Below are 12,045 nucleotides of genomic sequence, written 5' to 3' on the forward strand. Positions count from 1 at the left end.
TATGCTCATGGGTTTTTCACAAACATATTTAAGTTTTGAGGAAAACTTTGCACTTTGTCTGTTTGTGCTGTCCAATGGGCCAGCAGAGTCACAAGATCCTTGCTGAGAGGAACTGATGTTTGTAGAATCTTGCTGTTTTTCTTCCAAGCATTTTGCTTTCCAGTGTCAGAATTAAACACCTCCAGGTTCAAACACAACATTTTAGCATTGTCTCAGCACAGAGGTTAATCTGTGTTGAGAGAATGAATTTATGTTTTCTAATGAACTCTGCAGAAGGTGTTTGAATATCTTAGTGACTTGGGCAACTGTGACCAAGTTTTCTAGACCAAGAGGTAAACAAGAAGGTTTTTTCACTCATGAACTCCTAAATTCAGATTTCATAGAAAACACAAAGAAGGTATAACTACAAATAATTAACCATAGATGACTGTCCCAAAAAAAAAAAAAGGATGAGAAAATAAAATTATACACTTTGAGTCAGTAGGGAGAGAAAGAAAGAAAATATTTGACCAACTGGAAATCACAGATGTCCATTGTGTTCTTCTAAGAGCATGACATTGGGCATCAAGAAGACCAGCTCCTTTTAGGACATAGTTCATCTTATCATTAATACTTGGCCAAACTTCCACCTAAAAAGAACAGCAATTTTATTTTCATTTAATATATTTTTTTTTTCTCTTTGCAAGTGTTTTTCCTGAATCTCTCTGGCCTGATAACAAGAATCTGCCAGTAAGTTCAGATCTTGGTCAGCCTCTGCATTTGTGGGTTTAAATCTGATTCACTCCTAGAAGAATCAATTCACTGCAGCACAAGGTCTGCTTTATCATACCCTGTACTTACCAATCCCTTATGTTCCTTACAACACTCACTCTGAACACAAGCTGAGGGATTGTACTAAAAACTTTCATGCCCCTAAAGTTAGATTCAGAATCTCCACTGATTCACTTATGCAAAAATTGCTAATTACTTTAAGCCTAAAGCCAAGACCAGGGTTTTCTAAATCTTTCATAATGCACTTAACTATAACATAACCACTCATATCCAGTCATGTGTTGATGCAAATTTATCCACTACCTTTTCTGCTTCCTTTTATCTTGATTGGAGACAGACTCTATCCCAAGCCTGTCCAAAATATTGAAGCTAAATCTATGCAACATTTTAATGTTCTTAAACATTTAATAAAAGGTAAGTTATGCCAATTTTTAAAATATGCATTAGTGTGTGTCTTTAATTGAAAGAATATTTTGGTAAGGATTTATTTAGTTTGAGGCTGGACCTTTTTTTTTTTTTTTTTTTTTTTTTTTTTGCCATGTAAGCTTTGAGAAAACAGGTCACCTCTGCAGATATATTGCAGCAAATCTGATTTATGGTCAAACCCTACAGAAAAGGAATCTCTATGAAATATTCACTTTGATTCAACTGCAGAGGGAAAATGTAAAAATAGAGAAAGCTCATGACATGATATATGAAAATAATTCATTCTGCCGTATATAAAAAATGAGGGGATCCGGCAGCATCAATGATTCATCCTCTGCTAATACAAATTCAAAGTAGAGGAAATGCTGAATTTTGTAAAACAACAGGCTGACAAGAGTTAAGCTGCCAACTATTGTTTTGGATCATCATTTCCTGAGAAACTGGGAAGATGATTATTGTTTTTTTTCACTTGCTGCAGCTTCCTAGCACACTATTAGCCTGCACAAAGGGCTTTCTATCTCCTTCACACCATCCACAGACATATTAAGATTGTGAACAGCTGGTGAACTGTTTTGTTACTGTTTTCAGTGCATGTCACTCTTTTTTTTTTTTTTAAAGCATACCCGTTCCTATTATGCTGTGAAATATTCTTGATCAACACACTGGGCCAGCTCCTGAGCTGGTGTAAATCAGCAGAGCTCCACTGAAGCTGAGAAAATTATGTGGATTTACACCAGCTGGGAATCTGGCCCACAGATCCTAAGACAAGCAAATAATTCACAGTGAATTATTTATAGCGTAAGTTCCACATGATTTTCTGCTTATGAAAATCTTTGATTTATTCTGCATTCTATGCAAAGTTGCTTCAGAATGTTTCCTTTGGCAAAGAATCCTCTGGACTGCAGAAGTCTCAGCTTACAGGTCGTGGGTGTGTTATTCAGAGTAGGTTGTTGTGAGTTTGGGTAAAGACCCATGAGTTTTTCGTTGTACTTGCTCTTAGTGTTATAAACATTTTACAAGTAGTGTTAATATTATTTCATGTTTTATTTTTCTTTCTTGAATTGAAGATCTAGAGCCACAAAGAAGGTTCTTTCATGCAGTCCATTGGTAATGAAGATCCTTGACCACAGTGGAAGCAGATACATTTCCAGGTAGGTGGCAGAATGTTTCAGTGGTTTCAGTACAAGAGACATTTACAATCCCTTCCTCACTTGCAGAAACCATTTTCACCTGCTCAAGTAAGTCACTTTATCTTCTCTATACCATATTTTCCCCATCTGCCGAATTTTGGAGTAATTAATATATCTTTAGGTTTCCAAAATCTGAGTATTTATTGTGATAAAACCAAGAGGATTTTCATATACTTCAAGGGTAACTTATATTACATATTTATTGACACCTCTTGGAATGGGAGGGAGTCACCTAATTCTTTTCATAAAGAACTCAGCTTCTCTGAAACATTTATTACCTTTCACCACTTGGGCCTGAAATAACATTTATTTATTTATTTACTAACAATTATCCTTTTCAGTCTTAATGTACTTCCCCTTTTCTCTGAGCACCGAAGATACTGCCATTCTTAAATTTTAGCTTAAATTTTAAATGTTTAAATTTTAGCTTAATGCAACTCAGTGTTGCTACATTTAACCCATTATTTTGAGACATTGCTCAAATGCCACCAATCAAAATAAATTTTTAAGGATTATTTCAGCATAAGGTTTTTAGGGTCATTCACAACTCTCTTTCCAAGAAAAGATTCAGAAGCCAAATTTCCTTGGGACCAGCAGGACAAATAAATGATTTTAAGAGAAACATTAATAACACTCTGTTGGCATCACCCCCATGTTAAACATACATAACTCAACATATTTATTATTTCTCACTGCATGACATTCATCCTCTGCTGTCCCTTATTCCTTTGGAGCAGCGCTGCTACACATCACCAGGGTGAGAAGTGATACAATTTTTAATTTCACTACAATGTGGTGCCTGGGAGCAGCTTTCCTTGCGGGAAGTTCAGAAGGCAATAATTGTTGTGTGCATGGCACGCCAGCCTGATCAATGGGCTCTGGAGCCTGTGTGGCCAGCTCTGCCCAGCCCCACCATTTGCAACCTAATTAGCAGCTGCTCAGAGATGGGAAACAGGTGCAGATCCGGGCCCAGGCCAGGGAAGTCTGCCTATAATTAACAAGGAAAAAAGGGTCAGATATTGGGAAGAATATCAAATCTTGGTCCACTGGGGCTATCATGCTGGCCTCAAAGGCATAGTCACCTGAGATCTTAGGCATGCTAATGTAAATTATGCAAGCTTTCAAACAACATGGCTGCATAATCAGTTGGCAGGGAAGAAATGACTGGCTGGTTTTGTGTGGTTTAGTCTCAGCGCTTAAAAAAGAAATAGAAAGGATTTCAGTGTTCTCACTGTGTTGCTTTTTTGTTTTGCAAATAACAGTGGTTTGCTGTTGAATAAACAGAGGAGAAAATGCCTGACTTGTCTACTGTTAGTGGTAATGTGCAGGCATATATTTTAGCTGTGACATTTTATTTAATCATGAAACTGAGTGAACACTTATATATGCAGAAAAATTGGTTCTGAATTAACAAGGATAACCCTGGTTAACACTTGTATGGGCCCCTCCTAGCTGGAAGTTGAAGACTTCTTAATATCAGCACTGCTTTCTATATGTATTTGTATAACTTGTGAAGAACCAAATTACTTCTTTTGGATACTAAAAAGGAAGTGTTTGATGGCTGGTTGATTCTGGCCATGGTGATGGTACTCAGGGCATCAACTGGGGTTCCAGATCCCATTGGGCCAAGCAGGATATTTGCATGAGAGAAAAAGGAAGGCATTCTACATCAGAAGAAAAAAGATAGGAAACTACCCCAAGGTAGTTAAAATGTATTGATGACTTGACAGAACTTTCTGGATGCCAACAGGTACTTCAAAGGAAGGACTGTGTCCCCATGAGGTGAGGCATAATCCTTCCATTTGCCCTTTGAAGTTTATCTGATTAACTTCAGTTCAGTAGCAGAACAGAGGCAAATCACACGCATTTATACTAATGAGCCCGTTACAGACCAGATCTAATTGAGATGTTATTATAACATTAGATATACACACACACATACCCAAACTCATAACCATTTTTTGAAACATGGGATACAGGGAGATCAAACTAAAATGAGAAGGAAGCCAAAGGACTTCTTAGTCTCTTCCATTGTAAAATTTCTGCACACACCATATTTAAATGCCTACTTTTAGTAAAAGAGCAGCCAGAGAGTAATACTTGTACCTGTTTTTCACCAGTATTTACAGCACAGATCCTTTCTTACCTCCTATAAAGTTACTTTATCTAAGAATACATTTATTTTATATACTTACTCAAAAATATAATAAATTAGTGAAAATCTCACATCAGGAAGTATAACCATTTTTTGACAAAATTGTTTTTTTTGTGGGATGGGGTGAATTAGACCCTGCTGAAAGTAAAAGTATTTTGTGACTAGAACAGCTGTGAAATCATTTTAGCTATCTAGGTATTTTGGATTTCAGCTCTTTGGTTGCTCAAATTTCCAGTGTCCAAATATTTGACAGTTGCTGATTTTTTGCTCTGCTTTAACAGGGGAAATATCATAGGATCATAGAATCACAGAATGACTTATGTTGGAAGGAACATTCAAAATTATCTAATTACAACCCCTTGCCAGAGACAGGGATACCTTTCACTCTCCCAGGCTGCTCCAAGCCCCATCCAGCCTGGCCTTGAACACTTCCAGGGATCCAGGGGCAGCCACAGCTTCTCTGGGCACCCTGTGCCAGGGCCTCCCCACCCTCACAGGGAAGAATTTCTCAGAATCTTCATTATTTGGTATTTTTGCATTGTGGCAGAATATAATAGCAGAAGTAATGAAAACAGTGTAAGTTTTTAGAAGAGGAAGGGTACTCCTGTGCTAACAAGGCTCACTAGACCAGAATGTTTCTCAAAGGAATTGCATTTCCAGGATCTTTCTGTTGCTGTGGGAAAAGACTTCCTGGGCATGAGTCGCTGACCTGCCTGTGCAACAGACAGCCAGTGAGAGGAGCCACAAAAAGAGCTGGAAATTTAAGAGCCTCCGAGGTTAAGCAACAAATCCACATCCACAAAATAAAGTATGGATGTCTGCCAATGTCATGTAAAGAGACGTTGAGTCCTGGAGGGACCTGAAAGATTGCTACTCTGAATTTTTGTGTATGTGATTAGTTATAAGAGTGACAACTGTAAAAGGTGGCTTATCCCAGAGATCTGGAGCATGTGTGGCAAGCAGAGCTGCTTCACCAAAGGGGTGTCACTGGATTCACAGAATTCTTCTGGTGAGTGTCAAAAACTTTCGTGGACTTGATGTGTTTTCTCAGAATTTTTTTGTTCTGGTGAATCTGGCAGAAAATCACTTTATTCTGAAGTTGTTGACTGACTCTACTTGGTCTAGACATTAGCTTTGATCAACAGATGGGGAATTGAGCCAATGTGGGCTTAAAACACCTGCCCAAGATCATGTGAGAAACAAAAGCTGAACTGAAAAAGTGTGCCTGAGCTGTATATAGTTTATTTTTTTCTTCCACTAACAGCAAAATCCATGCAGCTTAAAAGCAGAAACCAGAGAAAAATATGTCTGTTTTTTAACTCAATCACATTGTGATCATACAATAGGCTCTATTTAAGTTCCTCTTTTAAGAAGCTAGAATCTCAAAAATTTAGGAAAAAATAAAAAGATATTACAAATATTTTATTTGCATTTTATTTGTGGGGTGGGTTTTTTTTGTTGTTGTTTTTTTTTTTTTGGTTTTTTTTTTTTTTATTCTAAGAAGAAATTCAGGAATAAATTTGCAGAACTGCCTCATTTTTACATCCTGGTCTTATGATTATGCATGTAGGTTCAGAAAACAGCTTGGAACAGCTGACCACATTTTTAGTGATCATTTACCCAGCATTGTGTGTGATACTACAGAATGTTATCTTGGGATCATAATATCTTTACAGTTGGAAAAGACCTCCAAGTCCAACAGTTGAAGATTAGTGATGCTGCATAAGGTGCCCAAATGCACCCATATTTATTTTTGATTAAAATACAATTCTTCTACTTTATTCTCTCTTTTTCTTACCCTCATAGCTGCAGTGGTGGGAGCTATGTTGTGCCCTCAGTGGTCCAGACTGCAGTATAATATACAGTGCCCACAAAGCAGAATACAAATCACTCCATGTCATACTAGAAAAGGAAAGCAATGTGAAATTTCTTCAGTATCAATAACTTTTGCTTCTTCTGAGGAGACGATTTCAAGGAAAGAGAGAGAACTTTATAGCTGGAGATAATTTGGAGATGGGAAGTATGACTGTCATTTGAATTTGACAGCCTGAATTCCCAAGATGTTTTTTTTTTGATTATTCTTGTTCAAAAATTTCAGTGCTGATTCTAGAACGACACCCTTTATGCCTAACATACAAAGTAAAGGAAATATTTATATATATTCTGCATATGTGAAGCTACATATACACACACACACATTTTCAAATCTCAAGTGACTTGAAGTGATTAATTAATCATTGCAGTACCCCTGGGACAGGAATATTATCTCCAATTTAGAAGCAGTGAAATGGATGAAAACAGTTTGAGTGATTTATTCAGAGTAAGAAGCCAGCAGAGTAAAGAAACTGATTCTGACTCATTTCTAACTCTTTACATGATCTACATATTTCTGTAGGTTACTGAGCTCAGTATTGCAACCTGAATCCAAACACCCTTGAACTTCATGATTATTCACACTGAATTGACTTCCAACTCTTTAGGAGGTTTTATATTAAAAAAATGGCTGTTTTACAAAAATTGGCACCAACTCAGCTAGAGAATAAAAAATTTCAGCATTTACCATTGGGTTCTAGTTCTAACCATGCATTTCAGAGTACCAGCAGGTTTGTACACACAAATAATTACTTCTTGGTCTAATGAATACTTTCAGCACCCTTTACTAACATTATTTATTTATTATCCTTAGACCATCATAGCTAAACTAATCATAGTCTTGTAATATACGGAAGAAAATATAATTGGAGTCATTGGAGTTATGATGATCAAAGGAGATAAGGGAAACCTTGACATATTTAATGGGATTAAACTGAAGGTACTAAAATAAACCTCTTTTGCTAGAGAATATAGCTCATGCTTATTCAAAACAGATTTTCAGTGGTGCTTCTGGCCCATGGAAGAGCTTTCCTGTCTGAAAATGCATCCCTACAGTATTTTCAATATATTTTTCCCCCTGCTACTGTCATTAACCCGGTCTAGCCACCATCACAAGCACCAGACAAGGCAATCCAATGCTGAGACACTGAATTATTGCCAACCCATTTGTGCCATCTGCTGCACAAGTGTCTGTTGATGGAAGGGGTGGTGGGGCACCTGGTGACCACGATGTCAAAACAAGATTAGTAAGGGCAGGCAGGGAACAGCAAAAGGGCTGCATAAACAAAGCAGTGAGGCAGGCAAGAGAGTGGGATAAGCAGAAACTCCAAGGCAAGCAAAGCTGGTGCTCTTCTGCTTGGTTACTTTGAGAATCCCAACCACATGCATTGAGGTGGCCTTCTCTGAAATGGAAAAAAGTGGAATTTTGCTGCTTATAGGACACAGAAGTGATGCAGTAGCATTGCTGCCACTGGAAAGCACAGAGGAAAACGGGGAAGGGATAAAGAAGTGAGGAAGGGAGCTTTGGGATCAGGTTTGATCACCATCTGCCTGAAGGGATGGGGAAGGAAAGGAGGATGGAGTGCTGCTCTGAGAAAGGGTCCCTGCTCCTGTGTTTCAAGGGTTTGGTGTGGAAATATCTGGCAAAGCAACTGAGGACGTATTTCCATCATCTGTAGGTAGCCTGTTTTCCTCTTGTGTTTATATGAAGTAATGTGGCATCATCTATATAAATATAAAAATATAGGAATACTTTTTTAGTCATAAACCACTAATAGAATAAAATGCTCACCCGAAAATCTGTCCATTCCTACCCTTAGTGAATATTCTCTCCCTGTACTTCTGCCTGTGCAACAGACTGTTGGAAGCTTCTAAACTTAAAAACGCCTCCCATCACTAAAAAAAAACATGTTTTTTTTTATTTACCAGGTTTTGTGACTTTATAAGGAACTGCCACCATCCTCAGTGTGCCTGTTAATTACCTGCTCTTATTTTTTTTTTTTTTAACTTCATAAAGCTTAAGCTCTCTTATACCAGGTTCTTCCAGGATTCATGACAGACACCACGGAATAGAACTGATTTTTCTATTACTTTTAAACATATTTTTAAATAATTTGGTATAAACTCCATATGGGGTGCACTTTCTTTTTCTGTTTCTTTTTTTCTCTCTCTCTTAGTCTCTCTCTGAAGTGACACGGATTTGTAGCACAAACTTTGAATTGATGTGATTCGGTGAGGTTCATTGCTGGAGGCAATGTTATGCAATAGCTGAAAATCTTACAAATTTCAGATGGCAAACATTCTTTCATGGCCTTTAAGGTCTTTTTGTGTGGATTGTTTTACATCTATGAATTGCAAGATGCAAGTTTTACATTTTCTAATTGGCTTCTTAAAAAGTCTTATTTTTCTTCTTGTTGCTTTCCAAGTAATATTCTGAACAAAAGCAAGGAATACAAATATATTACTTATTACAAATGTTATTTTCTTTTTTATATTCAGGTCTGCTTAATGTGTTCAGTTGTAACAATAATTTGTATCTGGATGTCTAAAATACTGTGAAAGAATTGAGTAGCATAAATCTACACACCCCAAGTTAGAAAACAAAAAGCCCAATAGGAAGTGTCTTACCAAGCTATTTATCCATCCTCTAGGAAGAATAGTTTCTTAAGATTACTGATCCAGATAGCTGGAGAACTGAAGATCTGCAGTGTCCATGATCAGTATCAGGTGCCTTTTGACTGTAATGTTATCTCAAAAGTCTCTGCATATTTCTTTTTTCCCATCTTACAGTCTTTTAATAATTTTAAGGAATTCTGTGAACATTTATTTTTCTTGGACCAATTTCAGAGGTCTTTCATAGAACCATAGAATCCTAGAATATCCTGTATTGGAAGGGACCAATAAGGATCATTGAAATCCTACTCCTGGCCCTGCACAGAACAGCCCTGAGACCTCACCCTGTGCTTCAGAGCTTTGCCCAGGTGCTTCTTGAACTCTACAGGAACAGCTACATCTCTTTCCTCCAACTTAATTGAATCTTTCTCAGCTTTTCAGTCTTGACCATTCTTGCATTCTCTGTAGAACTAAGGATCTCTTTTACTCTCCTCTAGACCAACTTGCTATTTCTATTGACATACTTTGTCCAGCTGAAGCCATGAAGTGCAGTGAAATTATTTAGTTTGTTTTAGAAATCTTTATACCTCCCAGCCTGATATTTAACTCTGAAAAAGAATGGCAGAGAAGAGTCACTGTTCCTGCAATAGGCAGATATTTTTGGAGAAGTGCTGACTGCTCAAACATCTCCCATTCTGTGCTAATTCATTTTTTACTGTGTAACTCTAGAATTTTGTACTTAGACTTACAGAATTAAATCTACTTGTGATAATTTTGACTTTTAATAATTTTCCTCTGGAAAGGAAAATGGGCTTGCAGACCATTTAACTGGAATCATTCACAAAAATTAATAGTCTTACTCTCCATTTTGTAATTAAACTTCTTAATAACAACATTTAGCCTTACCTCTCATAGAATACTTAAGATGGAAAAGACCTCTAAGGTCACCAAGTCCAACCATTAGCCACTAAACCATATCCCTAAATGCCACATCCATGTGCATTTTTAACTCATCCATGGATCATGATTAGACCACTTCCTTGGGCAGCCTATTCCAATGCCTGACCACAGTTTCAGTGAAGAATTTTTTCCCCAAAATTCCATTTAAATTTCCCCTGGTGCAACTTGAGGCCCTTTCCATGCATCCTGCCCATCTTTCCCTTGGTTACCTGGGAGAAGAGACCAAACACACCTGGCTACAATCTTCTTTGAGAATACTTAGGTATTATATTAGGTATCTACATGTTACATTAGGTATCTATAGCAAAATGATCCTTTATTATATTAATTTTATTTATATATATATATATATTTTTTTTTTTTTGCCTCAATCTGACCTTGGCACATTTCATTGACAACATTATGAAACTGGAGACAAATCATATAAACTGAGTATTTCCCCAAGGAAAATTCACTTTTTCCAATTGAAATTTCTTCTGCTCACTTGCCAGAGGAATCCAGAATCTGCAAAAATAAAAACTCACAAACCATTATTGCATGAATTTATAGTTAGGGATGGAACCATGCCACAATTAAAAAAGGACAAATGTTCAAGTCAGAATTAAAAAGCTGTTATGAATTGGTGGTAATTAAGTCAACAGATTGATAAGGATTGGGATTGAAATTTCATGGTTGTTGGGAGTTTTAACTAATTTTTTGCCTTTGTCATGTTATATTTAGAGGTTTAAGATTATGGGTGTCAAATGTATAGCTCTTAGTTCCAAGTGCATTTGCAACGCCTTGCAAGAGATTGTTTCTGTTGTGGTTCTTTTTTTTTTTTTTTCATGTGAGGGGACAAAAATTTATTTGCTGAACTTTGAAGAGGAATCATATTTTGAAATATTACTCTCCTGTGCTATTTGACTATATTGTTTTGGCTTCAGACTTTCCCAAGCTTCTTTTGTCTGTTTTCTAGAAAGAGTTACTTTTTTATTTTCTGGAATCCTTCTGTTGAAAAGTCGATGCAAAATAAACTGAGTTTTAATTGACCTCATCATGAAACTTTTTTCTCACAGTCAAAACATGTAATTTCATGATGTCTCCAAATACACACAGAATCACACAGAATCACTAGGTTGGAAGAGACCTTCAAGATCATTGAGTCCAGCACCTCAACTAGACCATGGCACTGAGTACCACATCCAACCTTTATTAAAACACATCCAGGGAGGGTAACTCCACCACCTTTCCAGGCAGATGATTCTAGTACTTTATCACCCTTTCTGTATAAAACATTTTCCTAATATCCAACCTGCATTTCCTTTGGTGCAGCTTATGACTGTTATCATTGTGTCAGTGCTGCATGGTGAAAGAGACCAACACCCACCTGACTACAACCTCCCTTCGGGAAGCTGTAGTTGAGTGATAAAGTCACCCCTGAGTCTCCTTTTCTCCAGGCTAAACAACCCCAGATCCCTCAGCTGTTCCTCACAGGCCTTGTGTTCCAAGCCCCTCACCAGCCTTGTTTCCCTCTTCTGAATGTGCTCAAGCATCTCAACGTCCTTCCTAAACTCAGAGGACCAGAACTGGACACATCTACACCTGGGCCTAAGGTGGAAGGAAATACCTGACTAACAATGATAGAACATTTTCAGATTGTGAAATAGTTTGTATTGAGAGAATTCCATAGCAGAAAAATATTTTCATTATTTTGTGAAGTAAAAGAAGCATGCATTTTTCTGGTGATGATGAAGATCTTATGCCTTTTCCTACATATTTTGGATAAGAAAATAAATTAAGATTCTGGCCATATCTTCCATTGCACTTTCAATAGTTTATGTAGCTGTCTCCACCTGCCTCCCTGGCAGTAAGCAGTTGTGGTTTTCAGTTGTTCAGTGCTGGAGTTCCTTCAGCTACTCCAGAACCTGCACTCCATTAAAATATACGTGACTCTAATGTGCCTACATGATGACCTACTTTAGTTTCTCCTGGAAAAGCTCTTTTTTGTTTCTCAAGCTGAGCCATGGTGTGCTTCAGCTCTATTTGTCAAACAGAGGTTGTTTTCCACCCAAGATAGAG

At 37.3% G+C, this 12,045-nt stretch overlaps 1 long non-coding RNA gene across 1 annotated transcript; it reads left to right on the top strand.

The window, feature by feature from the left end:
* The first annotated feature begins 1,869 nt into the window (after nt 1-1,869).
* On the top strand, nt 1,870-5,498 carry LOC135297866 (uncharacterized). Its single transcript, XR_010359790.1, has 3 exons — nt 1,870-1,995; nt 2,265-2,348; nt 5,203-5,498. It is a non-coding gene; the product is annotated as an uncharacterized LOC135297866 (long non-coding RNA).
* Nucleotides 5,499-12,045: the final 6,547 nt, after the last annotated feature.

The sequence above is a fragment of the Passer domesticus genome, chromosome 3 (genome assembly GCF_036417665.1).
Source record: "Passer domesticus isolate bPasDom1 chromosome 3, bPasDom1.hap1, whole genome shotgun sequence".
Taxonomy (NCBI): Eukaryota; Metazoa; Chordata; class Aves; order Passeriformes; family Passeridae; genus Passer; species Passer domesticus.